Source organism: Neoarius graeffei, chromosome 17 (assembly GCF_027579695.1).
Source record: "Neoarius graeffei isolate fNeoGra1 chromosome 17, fNeoGra1.pri, whole genome shotgun sequence".
NCBI lineage: Eukaryota > Metazoa > Chordata > Actinopteri > Siluriformes > Ariidae > Neoarius > Neoarius graeffei.
Window position 1 is genome coordinate 23635321 of NC_083585.1, and position 19335 is coordinate 23654655.

The 19335-nt window shown below is 41.9% G+C and overlaps 1 protein-coding gene across 1 annotated transcript in view; it reads left to right on the plus strand.

Moving 5' to 3' along the window:
* The window catches only part of grik4 (glutamate receptor, ionotropic, kainate 4), a 645415-nt gene that overhangs the window by 334672 nt on the left and 291408 nt on the right, over nt 1-19335 (plus strand). The window lies entirely within an intron of this gene.

A 19335-nucleotide genomic window follows, 5' to 3' on the forward strand; every position in this document is an offset into this window, starting at 1 on the left:
GCATCAAATGATGCAGTTGGAATCTTGGTCTAGACTTGGACTCAAAATTTTCTTCAATGACTTGGACTTGAACACTGGGGACTTGAGACTGGACTCAGACTTGAGGTTTAGTGACTCGACTATAATACTGATAGAGAGACAACCATTTTGATTCAGCTGACACTGCCTTTTATTTGCTGGTGTGTTTATGAGGCATAATCAGTTATTGTCTCCAGATTTTTCCTTGGCTTTGGATGAAATCAAACTTTTTTTTTTTTTAAAGGGCAGCCATCTAGCATTGCTTATGAACCATCGTTAGACAGTGTTTCTCTTCTCTCTGACTTGAAGAAGCTTCATTTCCAGTAATACTTATCCTCTGTTCTTGCGTTCCCTCTGGCTTGCCTGTTTTAGACATTCATCCTAAAGACTACAAAGTGATTTGTCCCCCGCCAAAGATCTGTCTTCATTATTCCATTAGCACCTCTTAAAAATGGCCTATGAGAGATGAAGAGTGGCCAGTATTTCGATGAAGCAGACAGAGGTGTTTTTTATTCTCATGCGTGATAATGAGACACTCGTTAGTGTCAGAAATCCTTAATCTGATTTAGTCACATTGCAGCCATCATGCTGAAAGATTTGTCCCAGGTTTTTGGCTCATGTGTATGAATGGGTAGTGAGCTCTATATTATTACTCTCCATTAGAGCAGTGGAGTGTGTCTGCTGCTCATGGGCATTTCTTTTTTTCAACGAGTGTCAAATGCACACTGCTGTGTTTAAGGGTATTGGCATTAAAGCTTTCTTCCCTGTGTCGTAGTTGTTTACATGCCTTTGTATTACAGCTATCATGAGAAAGTCCAAAAAATAAATGTGAATATTAAATTATCTCTTTTGCTCCATTAGACACTCAACCAACAGGAAAGAAACTGAACATTAAGTAAGTGCTCAAAACAAATAAAGTCAAGATGGATGGATATGTCAGCTGGATTCAGGAAAGGCTAAGGGCTGGCAGACATTCTTTGATTTTATTTCTCATCTCATCTCATTATCTGTAGCCGCTTTATCCTGTTCTACAGGGTCGCAGGCAAGCTGGAGCGAAGAAAATGAGACAGATACGGTCTAATGTAAACGTAGCCATAGACACAGACAACCATTCACACTCACATTCACACCTACGCTCAATTTAGAGTCACCAGTTAACCTAACCTGCATGTCTTTGGACTGTGGGAGAAACCGGAGCGCCCGGAGGAAACCCACGCGGACACGGTGAGAACATGCAAACTCCGCACAGAAAGGCCCTCGCCGGCCATGGGGCTCGAACCCGGACCTTCTTGCTGTGAAGCGACAGCGCTAACCACTACGCCACTGTGCTGCCCTTGATTTTATTTACTGGCAAAGAAATTATTAAAAATGTCCTTATTGAGATGGAGTGTTTTTGTATATTTAATCAATTTATTTATTAGATAGTTGGTGTTAAAGAACTGGACAGGAAGGTACTGTAGGTTTAATGTCAGGGTATAAATTGGGCACAATCACCAAATCTTTTATCTTATTTATATCATCATCATCATCGCCTTTCTACCCCATTGCGGTGCATAGGCCATCAACAATTAGAATCCATTGAACATGATTTTGGGCCATCTTCTCCACTTTTTTTAGGTTGTTGCCCTCTGCTACCATCTTTGCCTCCATCTCTCTTCTCTATGTTTGTCTTGGTCTTCCATGGCGATGTTTTCCCAATGGGTTCCATGCCAGTGCCTGTTTGGTGACATTTTCCTTTGGCTTTTGTAGAGTGTGGCCAATCCATAACCACTTCCTTCTGCTGATGATACTTTTAGCTGGTTCTTGGCCTGTTCTCTCCCAGAGATCTTCGCTCCTGATGGTTTCCAGCCACCAAATTCTCAGAATCCTTCTAAGGCACTCATTGATAAATGCTTGGACTTTCTTTAAAGGGCATATCACGGGTAAATTCAGGAGCAAGATCAATGTAATTCTCATATTTTATATTAAACTTTGGTCAAATATCTGTCACATTTTGCATTTTGTGCAATTTTTTTTACCTTGCACAATACCAGAAAAATTCAGTTGAAATCAAGCCATTTGAGTTGAATTGGTCCGCCTCTGAAAAAACTTGGCATTTGGATTTCCCAGGAAACATTGATTTTTGTGACGTCATCTGCAGGACGCCTCCCTCTGAATCCTAGTGCTGGTTTGTTTATGAGAAAACAACCTGATGGTTTTCTGCAAATTTCTTCAACATTATCACGTAATGATTAAAATGGTTAACAGATGTATCGTAGGAGGGTGTAGCAACACCAATCTTTATGGGATTAGTACTCATTGTTTTCCAAAAGACCGGACAATGAGAGAGAAATGGGAGCGCTTGGTCTACACAGGCTGTGCACTGAAACCATGCAAAGCTCGCGCAGCCTGCTGGCGCTTCCGCAGATAACTTCATGATTCTGCCTCCAGACTCCCTTGGGATTTTTCCAGACGCGTTTTGTTATTTTATTATTTTCTGCTGTAGACAGGTGGCCTTGTGCAAAATTACCCTTCTGGATGAGTGTGTAAAGGGACATACTTTCATATAAGAAAACCTAAATTGGTCCAGAATATGCACTTTAAGATGGTTCTTGAAGTCTGCCAAGTTTCAGATCCATAAAGTAAGACAGTTTTGACATTAATATTGAAAATTCGCAGTTTGGTCCATGTTGTTATGTCCCTAGACTTCCAGATCTTCTGCAAGATATTAAATGCTGCTCTAATTTTGTTCTATTCTAGCTATTCTGTTCCTATGGGCAGCACAGTGTTGTAGTGGTTAGCACTGTTGCCTCACAGCAAGAAGGTCCGGGTTCGAGCCCCATGGCCGGTGAGGGCCTTTCTGTGTGGAGTTTGCATGTTCTCCCCGTGTCTGTGTGGGTTTTCTCTGGGTGCTCCGGTTTCCCCCACAGTCCAAAGACATGCAGGTTAGGTTAACTGGTGACTCTAAATTGACCGTAGGTGTGAATGTGAGTGTGAATGGTTGTTTGTCTCTATGCCCATGTTTACATTAGACCGTATCAGCGGATCATCAGATTAATGTTTTTAAAACGATTAGTGTGCACACAGCAACACCAATACACGATTTGCGTGCACACAGCAACACCAATACACGGATACGCTCGGCTCCGCAGGCATCCTGCGCTCCAAATCACTCCGCCCTGAACAGCGAGTGCCCTCTGGAGGGTGCGCACTCCGGCCCTGCGCAGCTCACAGAGCGCACGAGTGAAGCGCACGAGCAGTGATTCGGGACTGAGCCGCTGTGTGTGTGATCCCAGCGCATATCACTTACTACTTGCAAGTGGAAGGATGGCAAACCTAAAGACAATCATAACTACACAATGGGCAGTATTTGCATCAGTATTTGCAGTATTTTCATACTTTTATACTCTTTAATGAAAGGTGATACAAGGCGGAAGTCCGCGCCGTTTTTCAGCAGTCGCGTCACATGACCAACGCCAGCGAATCAGGAAGGTGGATGTCACAGTGACGTTGTCCAATGAGACGCCAGCTAGAGCTCAGCACAGCATATCCGTGTATTCTGAATGTTTACACAGCACCGGAGCTGACACGATCTGGATTGAATACGTGGACGCTGGCGGATTCCCGTTTCCCGGCGTTTCCAGGCGTTTTAATGTAAACGGACAGTGCATCTGCGAAGAAAACGAGACAGATACGGTCTAATGTAAACGTAGCCTATGTGTCAGCCCTGTGATGATCTGGTGACTTGTCCAGGGTGTACCCCGCCTTTCGCCCGTAGTCAGCTGGGATAGGCTCCAGCATGCCTGCGACCCTGCACAGGATAAGCGATTACAGATAATGGATGGATGGATGGATCTGTTCCTCCATTAGCGCTAACAATGCTTCCCCGGTACATAAATGATGGAACATCTTCAATCTTATTTATAGCTTCCAAGCAATTCTCTACTGAATGAATCCTGTGTATGATGGCTCTTCTGTCTTCCTTTTCTTTATTTATCAGTCTTTATTCATTTATTCCAATATGCCACTCCATGTTAATTTTGTCCCATCTGGGATAAACATGAGAGTTGCTTCAGACCAAAGCACCAAATCCTATCAAGATTCATTGTAGTTATAATTATAGTTATGTGTTTAAGTTATAATTTCAAGATCTTTAGCTGAGTCTAGTGAAAGTTTTCCTTTAGAAACATGAATATGCCAAAATAACAGACAGACATTTGTTGATGCTCAGAAATACAGCAAAAGATTGAAACTATGTAAACAGGATATGCTGGCTTGATTTGGTGAGTATCAGGGTTGGTACAGTTAAGTGGAATTTTCTGAAACATCATAAGAGAAAGCCCTTTCATCTGTGCATCTCCATTTGTTTTTCATAGGCAAAACATCCTTGTGTGATCAATAACAATTTTACATGCACTGCAGAACACAATGAGAACACATGCCGGCAATATTGAATCCACAGTCAACTATGGAATTTTTGATTTCCTTCCAGGGTTAATATAGTTCACAAAAACTCAGAAGTGAAAAAAAAAATCATGAAGTAAAATAAAAATAAAAACGACATAAAATATATATGGAATTTTTGATTTCCTTCCAGGGTTAATATAGTTCACATATATATATATATATATATATATATATATACAGTGCTGAGCGTAAATGAGTACACCACCTTTGAAAAGTAACATTTTAAACAATATCTCAATGAACACAAACAATTTCCAAAATGTTGAAAAGGCAAAGTTTAATATAGCATCTGTTTAACTTATAACGTGAAAGTAAGGTTAATAATATAACTTAGATTACACATTTTTCAGTTTTACTCAAATGAGGGCGGTGCAAAAATGAGTACACCCCACAACAAAAACTACTACATCTACTACTTTGTATGGCCTCCATGATTTTTAATGACAGCACCAAGTCTTCTAGGCATGGAATAAACAAGTTGGCGACATTTTGCAACATCAATCTTTTTCCATTCTTCAACAATGACCTCTTTTAGTGACTGGATGCTGGATGGAGAGTGATGCTCAACTTGTCGCTTCAGAATTCCCCAAAGAAAATAATTTCTTTCCACCACAAAGGTGAAAGCTACAAGATGATCAGCAAAGCTTTACATATCAGTCAGAATACTGTAGCAAAAGTGGTACAAAAATTTAAGAAAGATGGAACTGCAACCACCTCACAGAGACGTCCAGGTCGTCCACGGAAGTTAACACCTCGACAGGAACGTCTTCTGATGAGAAGGGTCGAAGAAAATTGGCATGCAAGTTCACTGCAGTTACCTAAAGAAGTAGAAAGCCAAACTGGGGTGACTATTTCCCGTGACACAATACGGCGTACACTGCAGAGGAATGGCATGCATGGATGCCGTCCATGAAAGAAGCCTCTCCTAAAGCCCAGGCACAAAAAAGCCCGCCTAGAGTTTGCCAGGGCCCATGCTGACAAAGATGAAGACTACTGGGAATCTATACTCTGGAGTGATGAGACCAAGATAAATGTTTTTGGAACTGATGGCTTCAAAACTGTTTGGCATTGCAAAGGTGAGGAATACAAAGAAAAATGCCTGGTGCCTACAGTGAAACATGGTGGCAGCAGTGTCCTTATGTGGGGCTGCATGAGTGCTGCTGGTGTCGGGGAGCTGCATTTCATTGATGGCATCATGAATTCACAGATGTATTGCTCTATACTGAAAGAGAAGATGCTACCATCACTCCGTGCCCTTGATCGTTGTGCACTTTTCCAATATGACTAAACACACATCTAAGGCCACTGTTGGATTTCGGAAAAAGAACAGGGTGAAAGTGATTCAGTGGCCAAGTATGTCTCCTGATCTGAACCCAATCGAACACCTATGGGGAATTCTGAAGAGACAAGTTGAGCATCACTTTCCATCCAGCATCCAGTCACTAAAAGAGGTCATTGTTGAAGAATGGAAAAATATTGATGTTGCAAAATGTCGCCAACTTGTTCATTCCATGCCTAGAAGACTTGGTGCTGTCATTAAAAATCATGGAGGCCATACAAAGTACTAGATGCAGTAGTTTTTGTTGTGGGGTGTACTCATTTTTGCACCACCCTAATTTGAGTAAAACTGAAAAATGTGTAATCTCATCTCATTATCTGTAGCCGCTTTATCCTTCTACAGGGTCGCAGGCAAGCTGGAGCCTATCCCAGCTGACTCCGGGCGAAAGGGGGGTACACCTTGGACAAGTCGCCAGGTCATCACAGGGCTGACACATAGACACAGACAACCATTCACACTCACATTCACACCTACGGTCAATTTAGAGTCACCAGTTAACCTAACCTGCATGTCTTTGGACTGTGGGGGAAACCGGAGCACCCGGAGGAAACCCACGCGGACACGGGGAGAACATGCAAACTCTGCACAGAAAGGCCCTCGCCGGCCACAGGGCTCGAACCCGGACCTTCTTACTGTGAGGCGACAGCGCTAACCATTACACCACCCATGTGTAATCTAAGTTATATTATTAACCTTACTTTCACGTTATAAGTTAAACAGATGTTATATTAAACTTTGTCTTTTCAACATTTTGGAAATTGTTTGTGTTCATTGAGATATTGTTTAAAGTGTTACTTTTCAAAGGGGGTGTACTCATTTACGCTGAGCAATAAATAAAAACTGCAATGGACAATGCAATACAAAATGAAATGATATGGAATTACAGCTAAAAATCAGCTTTACTTTCATTTTCCCCCTCAAAAGAGCAGACGACAACTTCCAGAAGGTGGAACTAATATGAATTCATTGTAATACCAACTGGTGTAAAACTCCAAAAAAGATGATGTTTATTGTGTAATACCTGAAAAACTAAATCTAAGCCTAAAACCAAGTAAAAACTAAACTAAAAATAGTCAATTGCTCAAAATAAAAAATAAAACTATTTGTGTACTTGTAAAACTATCTCAAACTAAACTGAAATAAAACATGTGTTGCCAGACAAAATAAACCTCGCCCGGCCTTTCCGGTGACCTTGACCTTCACCATGACCCGATTACCCCCAAAATTTAATGAGGTAATCTCCGGGCCATTGCCCACTTACCCTGAAAATTTAAAGTCAATCAGTGCAACCTTCTAGACACTAGATTGTTAACAGACAGACACACAAACAAACCTGCTCTGATTACAATACCTCACCCCACGTACTCCATCGCAGGTGAGGTAAAAAAAAAAAATGTGAAAGACGAAATAAAAACAACTCAGGAAACTAATGAAAATTTAAATACTATAATAACTCTGCTCCTTTTGAAAGATTGGGCAAAAATTATTGTTAAAAATGAGCACTCAGCACCTTGATTTCTCTCTGTTAATATCTGGAATAACTACTTACCTTTCCCCCCAATTAAAAAAATAAATAAATAAACATCCTCAGTTGCATACTAGAATACCACTATTCATGAAAATGCACATCTTATATGATGCATTTGCTTGTGCTGTATGTAACTTTCAGCAATAGAGGCTTTGCACCATCACGTGACCCTATAGCAACAGTAACTACACCGCCATGACAGGGGGCACGCTTGTAGTGCTTCATTCAGCCAAGTTAGTTGTTATTGATCGGTATGGGAAGAATTTTGCTCCATTTTTGGACGTGCAAATTGTTTTGAACAAAACAAAGACTTCAGATTTATTTTTAATTTACCAAAAGTAATTCGTCATCAGGGGAAAACTAGAGAAATTTATAAACATAGAAGGGAAAACATGGGGGGAAAATATTCACCGGGATTCGGTGTCAAAAAGAGAGGTCAAAAACCCGATGGTATGCTCACTTCATTTCCACAAAGGTAAGAATTAAAAAAATAATAATAATAATTTCACAACTGCAGCAAGGTGCTCATTCCTATACAGTGAAGTGAACATGAGCAACAACAAAGTGACTCGATATAGCCTAACCTTCACCGAGACTTAAACTGCATTTACATTCGGGGATCCTTCAAAATACGTTGTGTGCATGCTTGGGACCCAGTCATTATGGGAAACACCTGATGCTGATTTGAGTGCAATCAGCACACGCTTAAGGACACAGAGGCTTTGTGAAGTCTTATCATTATCACTGTCACATTTGTTTCTAGCCATGTTTATGACTCTGTTTTTGGTTTTGCTTGTGTGTTGTTTTTGTAAATATCGCACCTGCTAATAAACATGAGACCCGTCTACCGCTGCATACTTGACACAATACTTCACAAAGTCTCCGTGAACACAGCATGCTGATTGTGCTCAGATCAGCATCAGGTGTTTCCCGTAATGACTGGTCCCATGCACACACAACGTGCTCCGAAGGATCTCTGAATGTAAATGCACTTTTTAAGTGTCGGTGAAGGTTAGCCTCTGCCAAGCCACTGTGTTGTTGCTCATGTTCACTTCACTGTATAGGAATGAGCACCTTGCTGCAGTTGTGAAATTATTATGATTATTTTGAATTCTTACCTCTGTGGAAATGAAGTGAGTATACCATAGTGTTTTTGACCTCTCAGTTCAACACCAAGTCCCACTGAATGTTTTCCCCCCATTTTCCCTTCTATGTTGAGAAATTTATCTAGGTTTTCCCCCGATGATGAATTGCTTTTGGCAAATAAAAAAATCTGATGTTTTTTTTTTTTTTTTGTTCAGAACGATTTGCACATCCAAAAAACTCAGCAAAACCTCACCATAGCAGTAAATAACAACTAACTTGTCTGAATGAAACACTTACAAGCATGCCCCCTGTCATGGTTCCCTAGTTACCATTGCTATGGGGTTGCGTGATGGTGCGAAGCCTCTACTGGCCAATCACAGTGAGGCATTTGAATTATTCTCTTGGGTGACATGGACAAAGTGTGATTTGGGCACATAAAAACAAGAAGAGGTTTTGTCACGCTAAACTGAAAAAAATATATGACTTTGTTCCTAATTCCTTATTGTATAACAACACAGGAATACGTTTATTTTCACAATTAAGCCTCACTAAAGTAATGGAACAGAACCATTCCTCAAAGATTATGGAATAATGCATTATGTCTGGTTCCCATGTTGGTGAGCCATAAAAACAATCACTGCTGCGAGATTTGTATCAGCAATAATGCTTTGCCATGTGAAACGGTGCTTTGATTACTTGTTTGACTGGTACTAAGGGACTTTTTTAAACAACATTTATGAAAGAAATCCCTGTTTTTCAGACTGCTAGGGAACCTTAATGCATAGAGTACACAATTCTCTCCCACTGAGTGTATACTACACAGTTACTCCAAGCAATCTGTTATAGTTATTGTTACAGGGTCTAGTTTAGCTGGCGACTTTTATTATGACATGTACGAACCCCGGAAGTTAGGACCTTGTTCTCATGTTCTGAACACACACAGGCATTGCACCATTCCTGAATGTCTGTCTTTCTTTTAGTCAATATAATCTACTATAACATGGTGTCAGAAGTTAGTGGACTTGCACTTTTGTTTGTGTTTTAATTTGGAATACACAATGCAAGAGGAAGGCAGACCAAGAGCTGGTGCGGTTGCGGGGCATGGCATGGCTGCCTATATTCCCCCGCCTTCACCTATGAGTTTCGCGGGTGACTGGTGTGCCAACTAGGAAACGTTTCGAGCAGAATTTGAGGATTATACACTGGTCACGGGTCTGTCTGGCAAACCGAAGAATGTGCAAGCTGCTATGCTACGGACTGTCATGGGAAGTGAATGCAGACACATTTACCGTCATAATTTGACTCTCACCAAAGCTCAACGGGCTGATCCTAAAGACATACTGGACGCTCTGGATCTGTATTTCAAGCCCGCGAAGAACGTCATTTATGAGAGATACATGTTTGGACGTTGCAAGCAGGAAGATGGAGAAACTATTGACACGTTTGTTACTAGACTGAGGGAGAAAGCCACCACATGTGAGTATGGGCAATTAAAAGATCAGATGATTGGCAATAAGATTGTACTGGGCATTATGGACGAAGGCACACGGCACAGACTGCTAAGGGAAAAGACTCTAACTCTTGTCGGTGCTATTGAAATGTGCCGCGCAGCAGAACAGACTGATATTCGAATGAAAATGATTGAGTGCACACTTCACACTGACACTGCCACCGTGCACGCGGTTGCTAAGCAACGGTTTAGGCCGAACAAATCGAAACAGAGCGATTCACCTCACGTCTCAGAAACAGACAACTTGTGCAAATACTGCAGCTACACGCACCCTAGGGGCAGACAGCACTGTCCAGCATTTGGGAAAGTATGCAAGTCATGTGGAACACAAAATCACTTTGCAAAGATGTGTTTGAAGAATAAGAAGAGTGAAAAGAAGTTGCACTGTGTAGATTATTCATCTGAGGATTCAGAGACAAACAATGATGGTGACATATACATGCATGAGTCTATTGGGGCAATGCAAGCAAAAGGGAAGAAATGGTTTGTTACATTGCAAATTAATCAGAAGTCACAGCAGTGTCAGCTTGATTCAGGGGCCACTTGTGATGTAATGAACTACAAAGACAAGATGAAGTTGGCACCTAATGCATCACTGCAACCCAGCAATACCAGACTAAAGCTGTATTCTGGTGACCTGTTGAGTTCCATGGGTATCTTCGAAACTGAGTGCATGATTAATGGCTAGACTCACCAACTGGCATTCGAAGTGGTCAAGACTAATCAAAAGCCCTTGTTATCAGGCTCCACCATTGAGCGCCTGGGACTCATTAAGTTTATGATTCCTGCAGCCATGCATGCAATAGAGCACACTTACTCCAGGGCACTGACTAAGGAACAGCTAATCAAAAGATATGGGGATGTGTTTAGCTCACCTGTTAAATCAGTGCCTGGGGTAGTCCATTTTGAGTTAGACCCGACCATTGCCCCTGTCCAATGCGCGCCCCGCAATGTACCTATTGCAATGAAAGCAGATGTCAAAGCCTTGCTGGACCAATATCAGGCAGATGGACACATCACAGATGTTACTGAGCCAACCGACTGGATCAGCAATATGGTCATTGTTAAGAAGCCGGGCAAATTAAGAATTTGCTTGGATCCAAAATTATTGAACAAAGCCCTGAAACGGTCACATTATATCATGCCCACCCTGGAGGACATTTTATACAAGCTGCCGAAGGCAAGAGTTTTCACTTGGGTGGATGCCAGGCATGCGTTCCTACAGTATAAGCTGGATGACGAGAGCAGCCTCATGACCACCTTCTGGACCCCTTGGGGCAGGAAACGCTGGCTTAAACTACCTTTTGGGGTTTCTGTGGCCCCAGAGGTCTACCAGCACAAACAACATGAGCTCCTGGCCGGGCTGAAAGGAGTTGAACCCATTGCCGATGAAATTTTGGTCGTGGGCTGTGGAGACATGGATGAAGAGGTGGAGAGAGACCATGACGTCAACTTGCAGGCATTGATGGAGCGCTGTAGGGAGGTGAAACTCCGCCTAAGTCTGACAAAATTGCAGTTCAAGTTGGCAGAGGTCTGCTTCCATGGACACGTTCTGACAGTCTCTGGGTTAAAGCCTGACCCTGAGAAAGTGAGGGCCATCGTGGACATGCCTAACCCAGCAGACGTGAAGGGTGTGCAATGTCTCATAGGTTTTGCCAACTATCTGGCAAAGTTCATGCCACACCTGTCGGGTGTCTGTGAGCCACTGCGATGCTTATTGGACAAAGACACCCCATGGCATTGGCTCCCCAAGCATGATGCAGCTGTGTCTGAACTGAAATCCTTAGCCTCATCCATGCCAGTGCTGCGCTACTATGATGTCACTAGGCCTGTCATGGTGCAGAGCGACTCCAGCCAGAGCAGACTTGGGTGCTGCCTCATACAGGAAGGTCAGCCGGTCGCTTTTGCATCAAGAGCGCTCACCCCTACAGAGTGGAATTACGCTCAAATTGAAAAGGAGTGTCTTAGTATTGTGTTCGCGTACCAGAGGTTCCACCATTATCTGTATGGACGTGACCTCGTGACAGTTGAGACCAATCACAAGCCCTTGATTTCTATATTCAGCAAGCCTCTTCTGAGTGCGCCTAAGAGACTCCAGAGCATACTTCTGATGCTGCAGAACTACAACTTAGGAATTACCTACAAGCCTGGGCCTGAGATGTTCGTCAGTGACACACTCAGCAGAGCAACAGCAAATTGTTCGGGCCATGGCAAAGTTTACACGTGTCACGACGTCTGTTCAATGCAGCAGGAACAAGATGATGTGCAATACATCAACCAGGCAGAGTACTTGAATGTGAGTGATCAGTGACTCGAACAGATTAGGAGACACACTGATACGGACAACTGTCTGCAGCCTCTGAAGTCCACAGTGCTTGCGGGTTGGCCAGAAGCAAAAGAAGTCATGCCACACTGCATACGTGAGTACTGGCCTTTCCGTGACGAGATCAGTGTGCAGAACAACATCCTTTTTCGGGGACAAAAGGTTATCATACCCAAGTCGATGCGTCCAGAGATGCTTGCCCGCATCCACTCGAGCCATATTGGCGGAGACGCCTGCTACAGGCAAGCTAAAGAGACCCTCTACTGGCCCAATATGGAGGCAGAAATAAAAGACTTTGTCAGTGCATGCTCAACCTGCAATGAATATGTGCACAAACAGCAGAAAGAGTCCATGCTTTCACATGAACTGCCCACATGACCATGGCAAATTGTCAGTATGGATTTGTTTGCACACAGACAGAAGGAATACCTGCTTATCGTTGATCATTATTCTGATTTTTGGGAGATTGAGCTGCTGCTGGACCTGTCGGCAGACACCATTATTAAGCGCTGCAAGTCCCAATTCGCCCGTCATGGCCAGCCAGACAAAGTTATCTCGGATAATGGCCCACAGTTTGGCTCTCTGTTCAAGCGATTTGCCCTTGAGTGGGAATTTGACCATGTGACCTCCTCACCAGGACACCCAAAAGCAAATGGGAAAGCAGAGTCTGCTGTTAAGATTGCGAAAAACATCCTGCGCAAGGCGGCACGTGATGGAACAGACCCTTGGAAAGCTATATTACACTGGAGAAACACACCCACAGAGAACATGGACAGCAGCCCTGCACAACGCCTCATGTCAAGAAGGCTCAAAACTTCTATTCCCGTGACGAACAGGCTTCTTGAACCATGTGTGGTGGTAGGGGTTACAGAGAGGTTGAGTCATCGCCAACAGATCGCAAAGCACTTCTACGATCGGACAGCGAGGGATTTACCAGAGCTGGAGATTGGTGAGAACATTAGAATGAAGCCCATGCAAGGTGATATGTCTGGTCGCCGGAGACTTGGAACCTGCCTTCGCCAGGTCGCACCACGCTCTTATCTGGTGAATGTTGATAGCACCCTATACCGGCACAATAGAGTGGATCTGAGAGTGGCAGAGCCTACCGTTTCAGTGGCCATAGATGTAAATGAGTCTATACATACACCTGCGCCTGAGGCCAGTCCCTCGGTGCCCCAAACACCTGAGGTTGTGTCAAGCCCTGTCAGATCTGCTCCTGTTGCTTCCCCGGCACCTGGACGGCAGCCATCTCCCCATACAGGCACCTACACCAAAGCGGGGAGGCTTTCAAAGCCGCCTGAGAGACTTGATCTGTGAACTGTAGCTTACCACAAACGTTAAAGGCCACATGACACAGAGTCATACTGTTTACACGTTATGTTTAAGAAAAAAAAAAGAGTAATGAATGTATTGTTTTTTACAGCTCTAAACATTTTATTGATTGATAGATCTACGGGTTTGTTTCTATGGATTCACACAGGACAAGTTTAACTCTTACATTTTAAGAGTGGTTATGACTGCACTATTTTCTGAAGTAAGTTCAGGTACTTCGTTATGTTTTGTGGTGGTCTTGATTTTTGTAAAGGAGGATGTTACGGGGTCTAGTTTAGCTGACGACTTTTATTATGATATGCACAAACCCCAGAAGTTAGGACCTTGTTCTCATGTTCTGAATACACACAGGCATTGCACCATTCCTGAATGTCTGTCTTTCTTTTAGTCAATATAACCTACTATAACAGTTATGGCTGTGCATTATTAGGCATTGTAACAGCATGACTTGAGTTAGATTTTTAGCTCAAACTAATGTTTGTCGCAGTCTTATGGACACCTCAACTTTTGGCTCTCTCTCTGTTCTTTCTCTAGCTATCAGACATTTTCTGATCAATTGGGGAACACTTAGTTCTGTAGCACTTATTCCACCACAAACATCTTGCTTGTAAATGATTGTGGAAAATTTCTGGCAAATATAGTGTCTTGCAAAAGTATTCATCCCCCTTGGTGTTTGTCCTATTTTGTCACATTACAAGCTGGAATTAAAATGGATTTTGGGGGGGTTAGCACCATTTGAGTTACACAACATGCCTACCACTTTAAAGGTGAAAATTGTTGTTTTATTGTGACACAAACAATAATTAAGATGAAAAAAAAACAGAAATCTGGAGTGTGCATAGGTATTCACCCCCAAAAGTCAATACTTTGTAGAGCCACCTTTTGCTGCAATTACAGCTGCAAGTATCTTGGGGTATGTCTCGACTAGCTTAGCACATCTAGCCACTGGGATTTTTGCCCATTCCTCAAGGCCAAACTGCTCCAACTCCTTCAAGTTAGATGGATTGTGTTGGTGTTCAGCAATCTTCAAGTTATGCCACAGATTCTCAATTGGATTGAGGTCTGGGCTTTGACTAGGCCATTCCAAGACATTTAAATGTTTCCCTTTAAACCATGCCAATGTAGCTTTAGCAGTAGGTTTGAGGTCATTGTCCTGCTAGAACGTGAACCTTCATCCCAGTCTCAAACCTCTGGTTGACTCAAACAGGTTTTCCTCCAGAATTGCCCTGTATTTAGTGCCATCCATCTTTTCTTTAGTCTTGACCAGCTTTCCTGTCCCTGCAGATGAAAAATATCCCCACAGCATGATGCTGCCACCACCATGCTTCACTGGAGGAATGGTGTTCTCAGGGTGTTGGGTTTGCACCACACATGGTATTTCCCATGACGGCCAAAAAGTTCAGTTTTAGTCTCATTTGACCAGAGAATCTTCTTCCATGTGTTTGAGGAGTCTGCCACATGCTGTTGAACAAACTCCAAACATGTTTTCTTAAGCAATGGCTTTTTCCTGGCCACTCTTCCATAAAGCCCCACTCTGTGGAGTGTACGGCTTAAAGTGGTCCTATGGACAGATACTCCCATCTCCGATGTGGATCTTGGCAGCTCCTTCAGTGTTATCTTTGGTGTCTTTGTTGCATCTCTGATTAATGCCCTCCTTGCCCGGTCTGAGAGTTTTGGTGGGCGGGACCTTCTCTTGTCAGGTTTGTAGTGGTGCCATATTCTTTCCATTTTGCTATAATGGATTTAATGGTGCTCTATGGAATATTCAAAGTTTGAGATTTTTTTTATCACCCAACCCTGATCTATACTTCTCCACAACTTTGTTTCTGACCTGTTTGAAGGCTCCTTGGTTTTCATGTTGCTTGCTTAGTAGTGTTGCAGAGTCAGGGTCCTTCCAGAACAGTTTGCTTTATACAGACATCATGTGACAGATCATGTGACACTTTGATTGCACACAGGTGGATCTTAATCAACTAATTATGTGACTTATGAAGTGAATTGGTTGGACCAGCTCTTATTTAGGGGTTTCATATGAAAGGGGGTGAATACTTATGCACGCTCCAGATTTCTGTTTTTTCATCTTAAGTATTGTTTGTGTCACAATAAAACAACAATTTGCACATTTAGAGTTGGAGGCATGTTGTGTAAATCAAACAGTGCTAACCCCCCCAAAATCCATTTTAATTTCAGTTTGTAATGTGACAAAACAGGACAAACACCAAGGGGGACGAATACTGTTGCAAGACACTGGAAATCTCAGTGAAATGTATTAGATATAAATGTACTTAGGGTGGCACGGTGGTGTAGTGGTTAGCGCTGTCGCCTCACAGCAAGAAGGTCTGGGTTCGAGCCCCGTGGCCGGCGAGGGCCTTTCTGTGTGGACTTTGCATGTTCTCCCCGTGTCCGCGTGGGTTTCCTCCGGGTGCTCTGGTTTCCCCCACAGTCCAAAGACATGCAGGTTAGGTTAACTGGTGACTCTTAAATTGACTGTAGGTGTGAGTGTGAATGATTGTCTGTGTCTATGTGTCAGCCCTGTGATGGCCTGGCGACTTGTCCAGGGTGTACCCCGCCTCTCGCCTGTAGTCAGCTGGAATAGGCTTCAGCTTGCCTGCGACCCTGTAGAAGGATAAAGCGGCTAGAGATAATGAGATGAGATGTACTTAGTCTTCCTGCTATGAACTGAGTGTTGCAGAATTACATTGACTCATTTGGTTGATTATATCGAAGGTGATTTAGAGTTGAGGCAGGATATCAATCATAATATTGAGCTTTTCAAGGAAGAAACTTTTCTACAGTGTTTGAAAGTAAGAACAAACTGGTGAAGCCATGAATCAATGAATCAAACTATGAATGATACAATCCTTCAAATTGAAGATGACTAACATGTATCAGATAATGTGAGTTGGCCAAGTGGTTAACGTGTCCGCCTCTCAACCAGGAGATCATGAGTTCTACTCGTGGTCAGGTAGACCATCATAAAAATGATACCTACTGCAATACAGATGTGAGTAGGGAGTCAAATGCTTGAAGTTACCAGAGGACCAACCCCCCACTGTAACACTACACTGTAAAAAAAAATTAGTCAAGCCAACTTAAAAATGTAACGCAACCTGCTGCCAAAGGATTTTGAGTAAACTCAACTCCGGGCCAAATAGTTGTGCTGACTTGCTCTTTTAAGTTGACACAGATGAGTATTTTATGTTGACCTTACTTTATTTAGCAAGTTCAGTGCATTCAAATTGTTGAAATAAATTGAAATAATCATTACAATTAACTTGGAAAAGCAAGTTGGCACAAAAAACATTAAGTTATCGTAAATTATTCTTTTTTTTAAAGATTTTTTGGGGGCTGTTTCCACCTTTATTGGATAGGACATTGTAGAGACAGGAAATGAGCGGGAGAGAGACGGGGAGGGATCAGGAAATGACCTCGGGTCGGAATCAAACCCGGGTCCCCGGATTTATGGCATGGTGCCTTATTCACCTGAACCATGACACCCCAAAATGTTCTTTTAAGTTCACATAGAAGAGTATTTTATGTTGAGTTGGCTTGACTTGCCTTTAGAAGTTCAGTCCAACAAATTGTTTAGTTGAAATAAATTGAAATAATAATGCCAATTAACTTAGAAGAGCAAGTTGGCACATCATGGTTCTAAGTTGAGTTTACTCAAAATCCTTTGGCAGCAGGTTGCGTTACATTTTTAAGTTGGCTTGACTACTTTTTTTTACAATGATTTAGTGTGCATTACATTTTTTAGTTAACACAAACCTCTCAACACTTAAGTTCTACTTCACTTTGCCTATTATTACACAAACAGAAACAAATACCGACATACAAGGAGGGAATTCCCTGGCCTCTGTTGAGGAAAGCTTAGTCTATACTCTCTATACACATCTCGTGTCAGTTTCCACGGACTTCTCACTCCACCCGACCGTTGAAACTTTCGAACTTGTGAAGTGCGCATGCGCAGTGGCATTGGTTAAGGGGCGTCAATCAGCACTTGAATATATAAGTTCACTTAACTTAATTTTCCAATTCCTATGAACTTGTGGCGAAGGAAAGGCGTCTCAACTATTTTTTTTTAGTTACTTGAACAATTGGAAGGGAAATTTGTTCATTCAACTTAGAATCCTTTTTTCACTCAACAATTTTGCAAGTTACATTTTTTACAGTGAGCTATGTAATAGGTGAGAGGCTGAGGGCTACTGAAACAGAGATCAGTGCCACCCAATGTGCCTTGTGAAATGGGAAGGACTTTGAACATGTATCAGAATGCCAAGAAATACACCTCACATGGTTTTATGAACACCACATAAGCATGGGGCATTATGTAACACCTGGATACCTTTGTGTGAGCCTGTGTGCATGCTGAGATACTTTTCTCAGCTTTGTTCACTCTGGTTATATAGCATGATTGTATGAGTTATTATATTTCCCCTGGCAGCTCAAACCAGTCTGGCCATTTTCCTCTGACCTTTCTTATCAACAAGGTATTTCCACCCAGAGGAGGATTGCTCACTCAGTGTGTGTTGTTTTTCACACTATTCTGTGTAACCTCTTAAAGACTTGTGTGTGTGTGTGTGTGTGTGTGTGTGTGTGTGTGTGTGTGTGTGTGTGTGTATAAATCCCAGGGGATTATGCAGTTTATGAAATACTCAAACCAGCTCTTCTGGTACCAACATCCATCTACTTTGCGGTCTATGGTCAAACAGTAGTATTTGAAGCAGATCACACTATTTATAGGAAAATAAATTCTTATGTATGATCCAAAACATGTTTTACAGCAGGAATGCACCTGATTTGTGGATTCATACATATACTGGGCAATATAATAAGAAACTGATCTCACTGAATTCAGAGTTGAATGCAGAACAACATACTTTTGACAGAATTAAAATATGTTTATCCGTTCTTGAGATATTACAAACCAAAGATTGAAAAAATGGCTTAATTTTTAGAAAACTGCCGTAATATTCTGTCTGAGGATCACATGGTCCAAAATGGGCCTCATTAACCAATAAGATCAAAGGTTTTTTCTTCATAACTTTTTTATTTTTTAAGATATTTACATGGAACTTGGCAGGCACAGAGATGGTTGTATACTGAATACAAAGTTAAGAAAATTAGTAAATACAAATAATGCAAATTAGTATTTAATTAGTATAAATTATGCTAATTAGGTAAAAGTGTTAAATCGGTGCACTCAATAAAAAAGTAATAAAAGGCTATATCTAATCCCCTCTTTGTGCTCTGTAGACCTTTGTATTTCTCAAAAGTAGGACCTACTAGTGTTTATATGAAAGAATATAAATGATTATTTCAATTAATCTTCACAGCTTTCAAGGCGAACCTCGAAAAAACTGTCTGATCCACATCCAAAAAATAATTCACATTAACTGAATTGAAATTGACACTCGCGTTTCTGACTTCCGTTTTTTTTTTAAATCTCATTCCGACCACTAAGATCTCAATATTTTTCATCAAAACAACTACAGTTATATTCTAAAATAGTTATTTATTTACATGAATCAGTTTGATTTGAAAAAATAAGTAGGTAAAGCTACGAAAACTCGCTTCAAAGTCTCCCCTGAATCATAACATTAAAACTAGCAGACGGAAAATTTTGCTGAATCCTTCATCAGAAACAGTGAGAGCGACAGAACATCCCTATAAAAGTTATCTGATTCATATTCACGAGTAATCCAGTCGGAAACTGATCAGAAGAGAGAGACAGAGCCTGAGTGCTTTCCCGT